This window comes from Pseudoliparis swirei, unplaced genomic scaffold, assembly GCF_029220125.1.
Source record: "Pseudoliparis swirei isolate HS2019 ecotype Mariana Trench unplaced genomic scaffold, NWPU_hadal_v1 hadal_25, whole genome shotgun sequence".
Classification (NCBI taxonomy): domain Eukaryota; kingdom Metazoa; phylum Chordata; class Actinopteri; order Perciformes; family Liparidae; genus Pseudoliparis; species Pseudoliparis swirei.
The window spans coordinates 825,818-838,718 of record NW_026613261.1 but is presented as its reverse complement, the minus strand read 5'-3'; positions in this window follow the sequence as shown (position 1 = coordinate 838,718).

The following is a 12,901-nucleotide window of genomic DNA, read 5'->3' as shown; positions in this document are numbered from 1 at the left end:
TCTTTATTAAACTAAACGTCTGTTGTTGGTCGTCTCCAGCAGAAGTAATGTACGGTTCTTTCCTTAGAGACGTCTTTGTTCTTTCTTAAACTAAACGTCTGTTGTTGGTCGTCTCTCCAGCAGAAGTAATGTACGGTTCTTTCCTTAGAGACGTCTTTGTTCTTTCTTAAACTAAACGTCTGTTGTTGGTCGTCTCTCCAGCAGAAGTAATGTACGGTTCTTTCCTTAGAGACGTCTTTGTTCTTTATTAAACTAAACGTCTGTTGTTGGTCGTTTCTCCAGCAGCATGTCATTCTGTCTCTACGTGTCGCGTTAACACTTCTCGGCTCTCTATCTCGCGCATCGGGACGGAGCAACAAAAAAAAAGTACTAAATGTTAACGTGTAGTGCCTTGTCCATAGATGCACATCAGTAAAGCTTAACTATATGTTCCACTAACATATACAAGAGGATAGTTAAAACATAGATTTATGGCAGACTTACTTTGAGATGCTGAGGTAGGTCCTGGGCGTGTCATGGCCCAGGAGCTCCACAGGATCCTGACGGGACGTGGTCATTCAACCAAGAGCACATGAAGTCCAGTTGTCTGCTCTTGGTGGTCTGGTTCAGGGTCTCGTGGTGGTCTGGTTCAGAGTCTTGTGGTGGTCTGGTCCAGAGTCTCGTGGTGGTCTGGTCCAGAGTCTTGTGGTGGTCTGGTTCAGAGTCTCGTGGTGGTCTGGTCCAGAGTCTTGTGGTTCAATTCAATTCAATTCAGTTTATTTGTATAGCCCAATTTCACAAATTACAAATTTGTCTCGGAGTGCTTTACAATCTGTACACATAGACATCCCTGCCCCAAAACCTCACATCGGACCAGGAAAAACTCCCAAATAACCCTTCAGGGGGAAAAAAAGGGAAGAAACCTGCAGGAGAGCAACAGAGGAGGATCCCTCTCCACAAAGAGGAAGGTCTTCAGTCTACTCTTAAACGAGGTGACTGTGTCTGCCTCCCGGACTGAAATTGGAAGCTGGTTCCATAAAAGAGGAGCTTGATAACTAAAGGCTCTGGCTCCCATTCTACTTTTTAAGACTCTAGGAACTACAAGTAGTCCCGCATTTAGTGAGCGTAGCTCTCTAGTGGGGCAATATGGTACTACAAGCTCCTTAAGATATGATGGAGCATCACCAATCAAGGCTTTGTAGGTTAAGAGAATAATTTTAAAAGTGATTCTTGATTTTACTGGGAGCCAGTGCAGAGCAGCTAGTGCAGGAGTGATGTGATCTCTTTTCTTAGTTTTAGTGAGAACACGAGCTGCAGCATTCTGGATCAACTGGAGAGACCTAAGAGATTTATTAGAGCAGCCTGATAATAAGGAGTTGCAGTAATCCAGTCTCGAAGTAACGCGTGAACCAATTTTTCTGCATCTTTTTGAGACAAGATGTGCCTGATTTTTGAAATATTACGTAGATAAAAGAATGCAGTCCTTGAGATTTGCTTTACGTGGGAGTTAAAGGATAAGTCCCGATCAAAGATAACGCCAAGATTCTTTACAGTGGTGTTGGATGCCAGGGCAATGCCGTCTACAGAATCCACATCACCAGATAATTGATCTCTGAGGTGCTCAGAGCCGATTAAAATTACTTCGGTTTTGTCTGAGTTTAACATCAAGAAGTTGCAGGTCATCCATGTTTTTATGTCTTTAAGACATGCTTGAATTTTACCGAGTTGGTTGCTCTCCTCTGGTTTTATCGATAAATATAGTTGAGTATCATCTGCATAACAATGAAAGTTTATGGAGTGTTTCCTGATAATATTGCCCAAAGGAAGCATGTATAAGGTAAATAAAATTGGTCCAAGCACAGAACCTTGTGGAACTCCGTGATTAACGTTGGTGGTTATCGAGGCTTCATCGTTTACAAATACAAACTGAGATCGATCTGATAAGTAGGATTTAAACCAAATTAGTGCCGTGCCTGAAATGCCAATCGACTGCTCCAGTCTCTGTAACAGGATGTCATGGTCAATGGTGTCGAATGCAGCACTAAGGTCTAACAAGACCAGGACAGAGAGGAGTCCTTTATCTGCTGCCATTAAGAGGTCATTTGTAATTTTCACCAGTGCTGTCTCGGTGGTGTTTTCTAAATCCTGATTGAAATTTCTCAAATAAACTATTATGATGTAGAAAGTCGCACAACTGATTTGCGACCACTTTCTCAAGGATCTTGGAGAGGAAGGGGAGGTTAGAGATCGGTCTGTAGTTAGCCAACACCTCTGGATCCAGAGCGGCTTCTTCAGGAGAGGTTTAATAACAGCCACTTTGAAGGAGTGTGGTACGTGGCCTGTTAGCAGAGACACATTGATAATATCTAATAGAGAGCCGCCAATTAAAGGCAAAACGTCTTTAAGCAGCCTCGTCGGGATGGGGTCCAAGAGACAGGTAGACGTGTTCGAAGTAGAAACCGTTGAAGATAATTGGTCACGGTTGATGGGAGAAAAGCCCTCCAAATATACACCAGGGCATACAGCGGTTTCCAAGGCCATTCCACTTGAGGACAGATTGGCACTGGTTATGGGCAAGAGAATATTAATCTTGTCCCTAATAGTTAAAATCTTTACATTAAAGAAGTTCATAAAGTCATTACCACTGAGGTTTATAGGAATGCTCGGCTCCACAGAGCTGTGACTCTCTGTCAGCCTGGCTACAGTGCTGAAGAGAAACCTGGGGTTGTTTTAATTTTTTTCTATTACTGATGAGTAATAGGCTGCTCTGGCATTACGGAGGGCCTTCTTATATGTTTTAAGACTATCTCGCCAAACTAAGCGGGATTCTTCGAGATTAGTTGAACGCCATATGCGTTCAAGCTTTCGTGACGTTTGCTTCAGTTTGCGGGTCTGAGGGTTATACCAGGGAGCAAACCTCCTCTTCCTCACTGTCTTCTTCTTCAGAGGGGCTATCGAGTCTCGTGTCATTCTCAGAGAGCCTGTGGCACTGTCAACAAGATGATCAATCTGGGACGGACTAAAGTTAGACCAGGAGTCCTCTGTTATATTGAGACGTGGTATCGAATCAAATACAGAAGGAATCGCTTCTTTAAATTTAGCTACAGCACTGTCAGTTAGACATCTGGTGTAGAAACTTTTGACTAACGGAGTACACTCCGGTAGTATAAATTCAAAAGTTATGAGGTTGTGGTGTGACAGAAGAGGATTCTGTGGGAAGACCTTCAAATGCTCAATGTCAACGCCATAAGTAAGAACAAGATCAAGCGTGTGGCCAAAGCTGTGAGTGGGTTTCTGTACTCTCTGACAGAAGCCAATCGAGTCCAACAAGGAGATGAATGCAGCACTAAGGCAATCATTATCAACATCCACATGGATATTAAAATCTCCAACAATAATAACTTTATCGGTTTTAAGAACCTAACTTGATATAAATTCTGAGAATTCAGATATAAACTCTGAATATGGACCTGGTGGCCGGTACAGAATCACAAATATAATTGGCTGTACTGTTTTCCAGGTTGGATGTGAAAGACTAAGAACAAGGCTTTCAAATGAGTTGTAGTGTAATTTTGGTTGAGGATTAATTAATAGGCTCGATTCAAAGATGGCTGCTACTCCACCTCCTCGACCGGTGCCTCGAGGAACGTGAGTATTAATATGACTTGGAGGAGTCGATTCATTTAGGCAGACATATTCTTCATGGCTCAGCCAGGTTTCAGTTAGGCAACATAAATCAATGTGATTATCTGATATTAAATCATTTAGTAACACAGCTTTAGATGACAGATCGAATATTTAGGAGACCACATTTAATAGACCTATTTTGTTGCACTGCTGAAATAATGGTGTTAATTTGTATAAGGTTATTGTGTACGACTCCTCTTCTGCTTACTTTTGAAACACACGCGCCAGCCTGCACACACGCACACACTCAATTTAATGGGTTTTTATTGTATTGTATTAACTGTGTTTAGTTTAGAGGATCTACTGCCTGTGTTGCTCTTGTATATATCTTATTATCTTATGATGTGTATGAACACTCAGTCTATGCATGGATGTTTTGTCAGGTCTTCTCTGTGTATGGAGAGCTGTCTGCACACATTACACCACTTTTAGATTAGTTTTAGATCTAGACATGTTTCTTGTTTCTGTTTTGTTTTGTTTTGTTTTAGAAAGGCCTGACCAGGGACTGGGGTTGCAAATTAGCCAATTGGCTAGAAACCTTCTGTATCACATGTACACTTTGTGTAATAATGTGCGCTGCTTTGTCCCTGACAAATAAAATTTAAAATAAAAAAAATTTAATTGAAGTGGCCATGGGACAGACACAGTCTCTACTCTAAAGTCATGGGTGGGTAACTGCTCGAATGGAAGAGCAGAGAAGGGTGTTAAACTACAACTCTGCTCCCGGTTCCTGATCTGAACCCTGGGTTGTCATGGATTAAGTCCGGTGATCAACTTGGTCATATTCGCAGAAATGAGACGCGCTCCGTCCAACGTGGGATGGATGCCGTCTCTCCTCATCAGATCAGGTTTTCCCCAGAAAGTCTTCCAGTTGTCTACGTAGCCCACATTATTCGCTGGGCACCACCTCGACAGCCAGCGGTTGAAAGACGACATTCGGCTATACAATTCGTCTGTCTGCAAATTTGGGAGAGGGCCAGAGAAAACTACGGTGTCCGACAACGTCTTGGCATAAGCACACACCGATTCCACATTAATTTTAGTGACTTCCGACCGACGGGCTCGGGCGTCATTACCACCGGCGTGTATTACAATCTGACTGTATCTCCGCTTGCCCTTAGCCAGCAGCTTCAAACAAGACTCCACGTCGCCCGCTCTGGCCCCCGGGAGGCACACGACTCTGGTCCGCGGCTTCGCTATTTTCACGTTCCTGACTATAGAGCTCCCGATAACCAGGGTGTGTTCCTCAGTGTGTCGCTGAGCAGGGAAAACTGGTTGGAAACGTGAAGTGGTTGGTGCACAGCGGGCTTCTGTGTAGACTTACTACTCCTGCGAACAGTTACCCAACCACCCGGCTGCACGGTTACCGCCGGGGAACAGCTATCAGCTGACTGTAGCTCCGCGCCGGCTACGGGAGAGGGCGGGCTAACTAGCATAGCTGTCTGAGCTTCGATAGCGCGGAGCCGTGCATCTAACCCACTGAGACCTGCCTCCAACTGAGCAAATAAACCACACTTGTTGCATGTATCGTTATCATTAAGGGAGGCAGGGGGATAACTATACATGAGACACACTGAGCAAGAGGGAGCGGGAGGGGGAGAAGAAGAAGTCATGCTCGCTGTTGAGCTGGCAACCAGAGTTTACCGGAAGAGTGAGATGATGCATTCAGGAGCAGCTGGGAAAATCAGAGCCTGGTGGTCTGGTTCAGAGTCTTGTGGTGGTCTGGTTCAGAGTCTCGTGGTGGTCTGGTTCAGAGTCTCGTGGTGGTCTGGTCCAGAGTCTCATGGTGGTCTGGTCCAGAGTCTCGTGGTGGTCTGGTTCAGAGTCTCGTGGTGGTCTGGTCCAGAGTCTCGTGGTGGTCTGGTCCAGAGTCTCGTGGTGGTCTGGTCCAGAGTCTCGTGGTGGTCTGGTTCAGAGTCTCGTGGTGGTCTGGTTCAGAGTCTCGTGGTGGTCTGGTTCAGAGTCTCGTGGTGGTCTGGTTCAGGGTCTCGTGGTGGTCTGGTTCAGGGTCTCATGGTGGTCTGGTTCAGAGTCTCGTGGAACAGAATGAAGAACGCGCCGCCCTGTTGGACTTCGGTGATGAGCTCTTTGTTGCACGGCGCTGGATTTCCTCCGGTGACCTCCAGCGTTGTAGCGTTGACGTCGTTGATAGCGGCGGAACAGATTGCCTCATATTCGCAGTGACTTGACACCAAAAAAATTTAAGACCAATCCAATTTGAATTTAAGACAAGTTAAGACTTTTTAAGGCCTTATTTTTAGGAAAAGCGATTTAAGACTTTTTAAAGACCCGCGGACACCCTGATCGTTACATAGATGCATTAACGGATGAATTAACCAACATAACTGCATCAGTGATGAGCCTAGCTAACGAGCTAGTCGGCGCTAGTGCTAGCTAACGAGCTAGTCGGCGCTAGCTAACGAGTTAATGAGCGCTAGTGCAAGCTAACGAGCTAGTCGGCGCTAGCTAACAAGCTCATCAGTGCTAGTGCTAGCTAACAAGCTAATCGGCGCTAGCGCCACATGTACGAATACCCTTAACACTGTTCTCTCTCTGAACTTATTTTAAAACAACATACCTTCTCTCGTCACCTTGGACTCATCAGGAAATCATTACAAGCATTTCCCCACTGGAGAACATCATTACCGTACCTGAATTAGGGGAGAAATAACCTCGTGAGTGATGTTGTGTTTTCTCAGCAAGCTGGTTCACCGCGAATCCCCCGAGTATCCAGGCGCAGCCAAAAGTAATCGATCCCAGATAGCTGATCAGGCTACTCAGTAGATGACTGATAAAACAATCACCAACCAACCCTCAACACAAATAGATCAAATAAAACATGGACAAATCACGCTTCAAAATACTAACAGATTATCAACAATAGCATTTGCACTTGTCACACTTGCATGTTTTGTTCTTTCTACATTAAATTAGCACTTTACTCGCAAAGTAAATGTGATTAAAAGCTGCACTACCGGAGGGTCACGTGATGCGAAAGAGGTAGGAGCGCTGGACAGGAGCTCCCGGACTGAACACTGTATTTAACATTTCAGGTATAGATTAACATTAATAGAACAGGTCGAACGAAGAAGTAATGTCACTGCATGATATTTGGGGGAAAAAACTGGAAAAAAACGAACTGGACGGTCCAGACTTCGAAAAACTCAGTCCGAAAAAGAGACCAGCGACCCCGACTACATGGCGGAAGGCGCGCAGATTGACGACCTGGTGCAGAAGATAAGTGACGCAGTATTTACGAAACTCAGCTCCAGCCTGGATATGAAACTCGAACAAATAGCTCAATCCGTCAACTCGGTGTGTGCAAGTGTTACGGCAGTGGAGAAAAGGGTGGACGAAGCCGAACAAAGAATATCCGACACGGAGGACTCCGTGTCACAGCTCCGAGCTAAAGTTGAGCGCACCGAGACACGGCTAACGGAGGCTCTGACCCGGCTGGAGGACCAGGAGAACCGGTCCAGACATCAATCTGCCCGAACACACAGAGGGGCAGAAAAAGGGACTTTTTAGAATCTTGGCTGCCAAAAGTTTTGAAGCTCACGGTGAAGAACGACCGACTCAAGCTGGACAGGTGCCACCGCGGCCCCGCACACCTGCAGAACAACTCGACGAGGCCGAGGACCGTCGACATCGTCTCCACAACTTCGCCGACAAACAGCCGATCACGAAGGGGGCGCGCAGCGCGGCTGAGGTCACTTTCTCCGGGAACCGCATACATTTCTTTGATGACTTCTCACCAGCGGTGGAAAAAAAACGACGCGAATTCCTGGAGGCAAAGACATCGCTCCGAGATCTCGGCATCCGCTACCAGATGCTGTATCCCGCCGTGCTGCGCGTTACAGATGACGGCGGAGTCCGACACTTCAGATCCGCAGATGAAGCACAGAGGTTCGTGGAGGAGAGGAAAAAAGCCCAAATATAATGGAGAAATGCAAGGTAATCTGGAAATAAGTGAACAGTTTATCCTCCCGGTGGTCATGCTGCTGACGTAACCCACAAAGAAAGTTAACGGACACAAACTATTCAGGTGCAGGGTGTCCGCAGCTGTTAAGTATGCACACTTGTTCGCTCTTCTTCTGTTCTCTCCATGTTGGAACTCACGAACAAGCTGGTCTGCTTATGTACAGTTTATTACTTTGTTCTAAGAAAGGTTCAGTTATATTATTAATAACAGTGTTACTACTCTGATTGACCAAGCTTGATTCAGACTGGTACGGTTGCGGGTTAATATAAGAGTGGCTATACCTGAAAAATGTTTCTTTATTTTGTTCTAGTCTGGGAAGCTCTGTTTTATCCTACTAGAGTTTGTTTAGATGTTAGGAAATGAGGGGGAAATGGTAGTGAGTCTCAGTTTATATTCTTACGTTGTTTTTTTTTGTCATTCAGTGTTCTTAAATGTTATGTTTTGTTCCACACCACCGGAAATAAATATATATTTGAACTAAGTCAGCAAAGGTCAGATAACACATTTCCAGAGCGCCTTCAGGAGGCCTGTAAAAGAACAGGGCCTCTCTGTGACAAAGAAAGAAGAAGGGTATGTCAGGGATAAATAGCATCAAACTTTGTACATTCAATGTAAAGGGGATCCACCATCCAATTAAGCGGAAGAAAATATTAAGCTTTCTAAAGAAAGACAAAATACAAATAGCTTTCTTACAAGAAACCCACCTCGTGGATAAGGAGCACATCAAACTTAAACGAGACTGGGTCGGCCAGGTTTACTACTCATCATTTCCCTCCAATAGCAGAGGAGTCTATCTTAATACACAAGGCCACCCCATTTGTTCTGGGTACATGTAAAAGCGACACGGAGGGCAGATACATCCTGGTCCACGGCACAATAAATGGCACACCGGTCACTTTAATTAATATTTACGCACCAAACTCGCCAACTCCATCATTTTGGACAACAATAGGAGCAGAAATAGAGGAGCACAGATCTCCCTTCACAGTTTTAGGTGGCGACTTTAATTGTTGTCTTGATAACAAATTAGACAGGTCCCCAACAGACACAAATAGAAGAACAAGTGCAGGTACTTGACTCGGTAAAATGCTAGGTGATATAAATTTGACGGACGTATGGTGGAACCTGAACCCATCAGTGAGAGACTTCACATTCTACTCTAATCCACATAACTCCTACTCACGCATAGATTACTTTTTTGCCCCACCACAGATTATTGGACAAGTAAAAGCATGTAGTATAGGATCTATACATATTAGTGACCATGCCCCAGTATACCTAGAAATGACGATGAGTGAAGCTGTGTCTGGCACACAGAGATGCCGTTTCCCGTCATATCTTCTCACGGACAAGGAATTTAAAAAAAAGATGGAGGCAGAGTTAGATTTATTTTTTGACATAAACGACAATTGTGAAACAAACCCTGAATTTCTCTGGGAATCTGCGAAAGCCTATATTAGAGGATTTACTATCTCATATATGTCACACCGGAAAAAAACTCCTCCAGAAGCAGAATGAACTGGAAACAGACTTACAAAAAGCAGAGCTTGCCCATCAGTCTAGTCCAAACAAAACAAACCTCATTAAAGTGCCCAGCACCAGAGCGGCACGGCATTCGAGACTGAATGAGAAAGCATCTCGATCCTTATTCTATCAAAAGCAGCGACTGTATGAATATGGAAACAAAGCTAGTAAATACTTGGCCCGCCTGCTCAACCAGAAGGAAAATTATAACACCATAGCAGGAATCAGAGATCCAGGAGGGAAAAGACATTTTGATAAGAAAAATATCAACTCTGTCTTTGTATCATTTTACAAATCATTATACAAAACTGACAATAACAGCACTAAAGTGGAACTTGACAAATTCTTTTCTAAAATTCAATTACCTACACTAACAAAAGAACAGCAACAATCTTTGGGGAAACCCATTCAGGAAAAAGAGATATTAGAAGCAATGGCTTTGATGAACAGTGGAAAAGCACCAGGCCCAGATGGGTTCCCAGCAGAGTGGTTTAAAGCCTTTAAGAACAAGCTCACCCCCCATCTAGTCAACACCTATAATTACAGCTTCAACACAACTCACCACTTGCCTGAAACAATGTCGCTAGCCAACATTAGCCTGATTCTGAAAAGAAAGCATCTTACAGGCCCATATCGCTCATTAATGTAGATGCAAAGATTTTAGCCATGGTACTGACTCTGAGGCTTGAACCATTAATATCAATATTAATAAATCCTGACCAAACAGGCTTCATCAAAGGGAGGAATTCCTCCAATAATATCAGGAGGCTCCTGAACATAATACAGTTCGCCAGAGACAACGATGTACAAGGCCTTGTGGTGTCTCTGGACTCATTAAAAGCTTTTGACAGGGTTGAATGGCCCTTTCTTTTCAATGCTATGGACAAATTTAAAATAGGTACAGAATTCATTGACTGGGTGAAGCTGCTGTACTTTTCCCCGAAAGCGTCCGTTATTACTAACTCCTATTGCTCAGATCCGTTCCCATTAGAGCGTGGCACCCGTCAGGGATGCCCACTGAGCCCTCTCTTGTTTGCATTGGCTATTGAGCCCTTAGCTGAGCTCATCAGAACCACACCAACGATAAGAGGCTTTGATGTCAATGGTACAAGACAAAAGATTTCTCTTAATGCGGATGATGTTCTGCTATACCTGGTTGAGATAGACAAAACCATCCCCTGTCTACTTGAATGTTTACAACAGTTTGGGCACATATCGGGTTTTAAAGTTAACCTATCTAAAACCGAGGCCATGCTTATTGGCGCCCTGGCAGGCTCTACGCCACCCAGTGGATTCCCTTTCCACTGGTCACTGAGGGAGATAACATACCTTGGAATTAGAATTGGCCCCTCTTAAAAAACGTGTTAAACTCAATCTAAAGCCAATCACAACACGCATCAGGGAAGTCTTGAACAGGTGGGTAACGCTACCAGTATCCTGGCTGGGCAGGATAAGCATGCTCAAAATGAATATACTGCCCAGGTTACTGTCTCCCTACAGATGCTGCCAAACTCAATACCCAACAGCTTCTTCATTGACTTGGATAAAATGTTCACACAATTCATCTGGCAAGGCAAAAAGGTTAGAATGAAAATAAGTAAACTACAGAAAAGCAAGCAGCAGGGAGGACTCTGAGTCCCTCACATAAAGTTCTCCTACTGGGCAGCACACATGCGTTACATATATGAGTGGGTGAACCCAGAGGCTACAAATGCATGGATCCACATGGAGTCGACAAATTGTGGATTACTCACTTTAAAGAACTGTCCCTTCGTAAACTACAAGAGAGCAAAGCTAGAGGTTCAAAATAACTTTATTGTACGAAATACATTAAACACCTGGAATAATATCATGGCCTACTTTAAATTTAAGAATAATTTTTCACTTTTGGCTCCCATATGGAGAAACCCGGATTTCCCCCCCTCATGTCAAGACTCTGTGTTCAGGCTCTGGCATGAGAAGGGTCTGGACCAGCTTATCAAACTCTATGAGGGAGAAACAGGGACTCGTTTGAGAACCTAAGGAACAAATACGCTCTCCAACAGGCCCATTTCTTTCGATATTTACAAATAAGACATTACATACCAAAAACCGTAGATGCCCCAAACATGTGCTTCCTGGAAGAAATCCTGACACAACCCATACCAAAAAAATTCATCTCCCATGTCTATGAAACCTTCGGCCTAAACCTTAATTACTCCACTGACCACATCCACAAACAAATGGAGCAGATGGACATGGAGTGTCAGATAGAGGAAAATGTATGGACATCAATTATAGGAAACACACTTAACATCCTGAGCTGTAGCACAGATAGAGAAAGACAATTCAAAATATTACATAGACTGCATTGTACACCACTGCTGAGGGGCAGGCTGGGCCTAGGTTCCCCTACATGTAGTCAATGTAACTCTGAAGTTGGTACTTATATACACATGTTTTGGAAATGTGCAAAAATTCAAACATTATGGAGAGAAGTAAAGGATGAGGTGGTTTCTTTGACCTGGAGCTTTCATCCCCTCAATGTGTTCTGGCAGCTAAAGTGAGCAGTGCAAGGAGTAATAACGACGCCAAACTGATTCGAATACTGTTATATATTGCTCGAAAGACTATCCTTAAACTCTGGATTTCTAAAGATACCCCTTCTACAGATTACTGGTACAAGGGGATTTTGGAAGTTTTCCCTTTGGAAAAGTTGACCCACACCCTCCATGACAATGTCAAGGGATTTGTCAAAATATGGAAACCAGTCTTAGACGTGGTGGACCCCTCCGGGGTGAACTTTGCTGTGCCAGATTAAAAACACTGTCACTGATGCTGACTTGATTTGATTTGATGATGTAACCTTAAATATGTACTTATAGTGGTGATGTGCGAATGTGTTATGTGCTGTGGTTTTTCTAATTATTTTGTATCCGTTATCTATTTATATTTTGTGTCTGTTTTTTGTTGTTCTTTACCCTTTTGTTTCTCTTTTCACTTTGTATTGTATCCTTAATGTCCTGTTTTGCGAATTTGTAAAATCAAAATTAATATATAAAAAATAAATTAAAAAAAGCTGCACTACCGTTCAAAAGTTTGGGGTCACCCAGACAATTTGGTGTTTTCCATGAAAACTCACTTATTTATCAAATGAATATAAAATAGTCCAGACATTGAAAAGGGTATGAATAATAATGTTTATAGTAAATATTAATGTAGTTCTTCTTGTGGTTCACAGGAAGGCCAGTTTTATAGCTTCTCTGACCAGCATAACTGTTTTCAGCTGCGCTCACATAAAAAGGCTTTAAAGGGTTTTCTACCCCTCCGCTAGTCTTCTAAGGCGATAACACAATATACCACTAGAACACTGGAGATGGGCCTCTACACACCTCTGGAGAGACTTCATTAACCACCAGAGAATAGTCATCTCCACATTAACTATGGAGAGAGGGTGTTTATGATTCATTTAATGTTATCATCATTGGAAAAAACTTTGAAAAATAAGGACATTTCTAAGTGACCCCAAACAGTAGTGTATATAAAGTAGGGCTGTCAATCGATTAAAAAAAATTAACTAATTAATAGCACATTTTGAAATTCATTAATCGCGATTAATCGCAATTAAAAGTTAAAAGTTAAAAGTTCATTCTTTTTAAAGACCAAACTTCACACAGAGCTGTGTTTTCAAAGAGGCCAGCGAGGTATTTAATATTGTGGATGATAAATTGTTTTTTCAGTGAAACATCA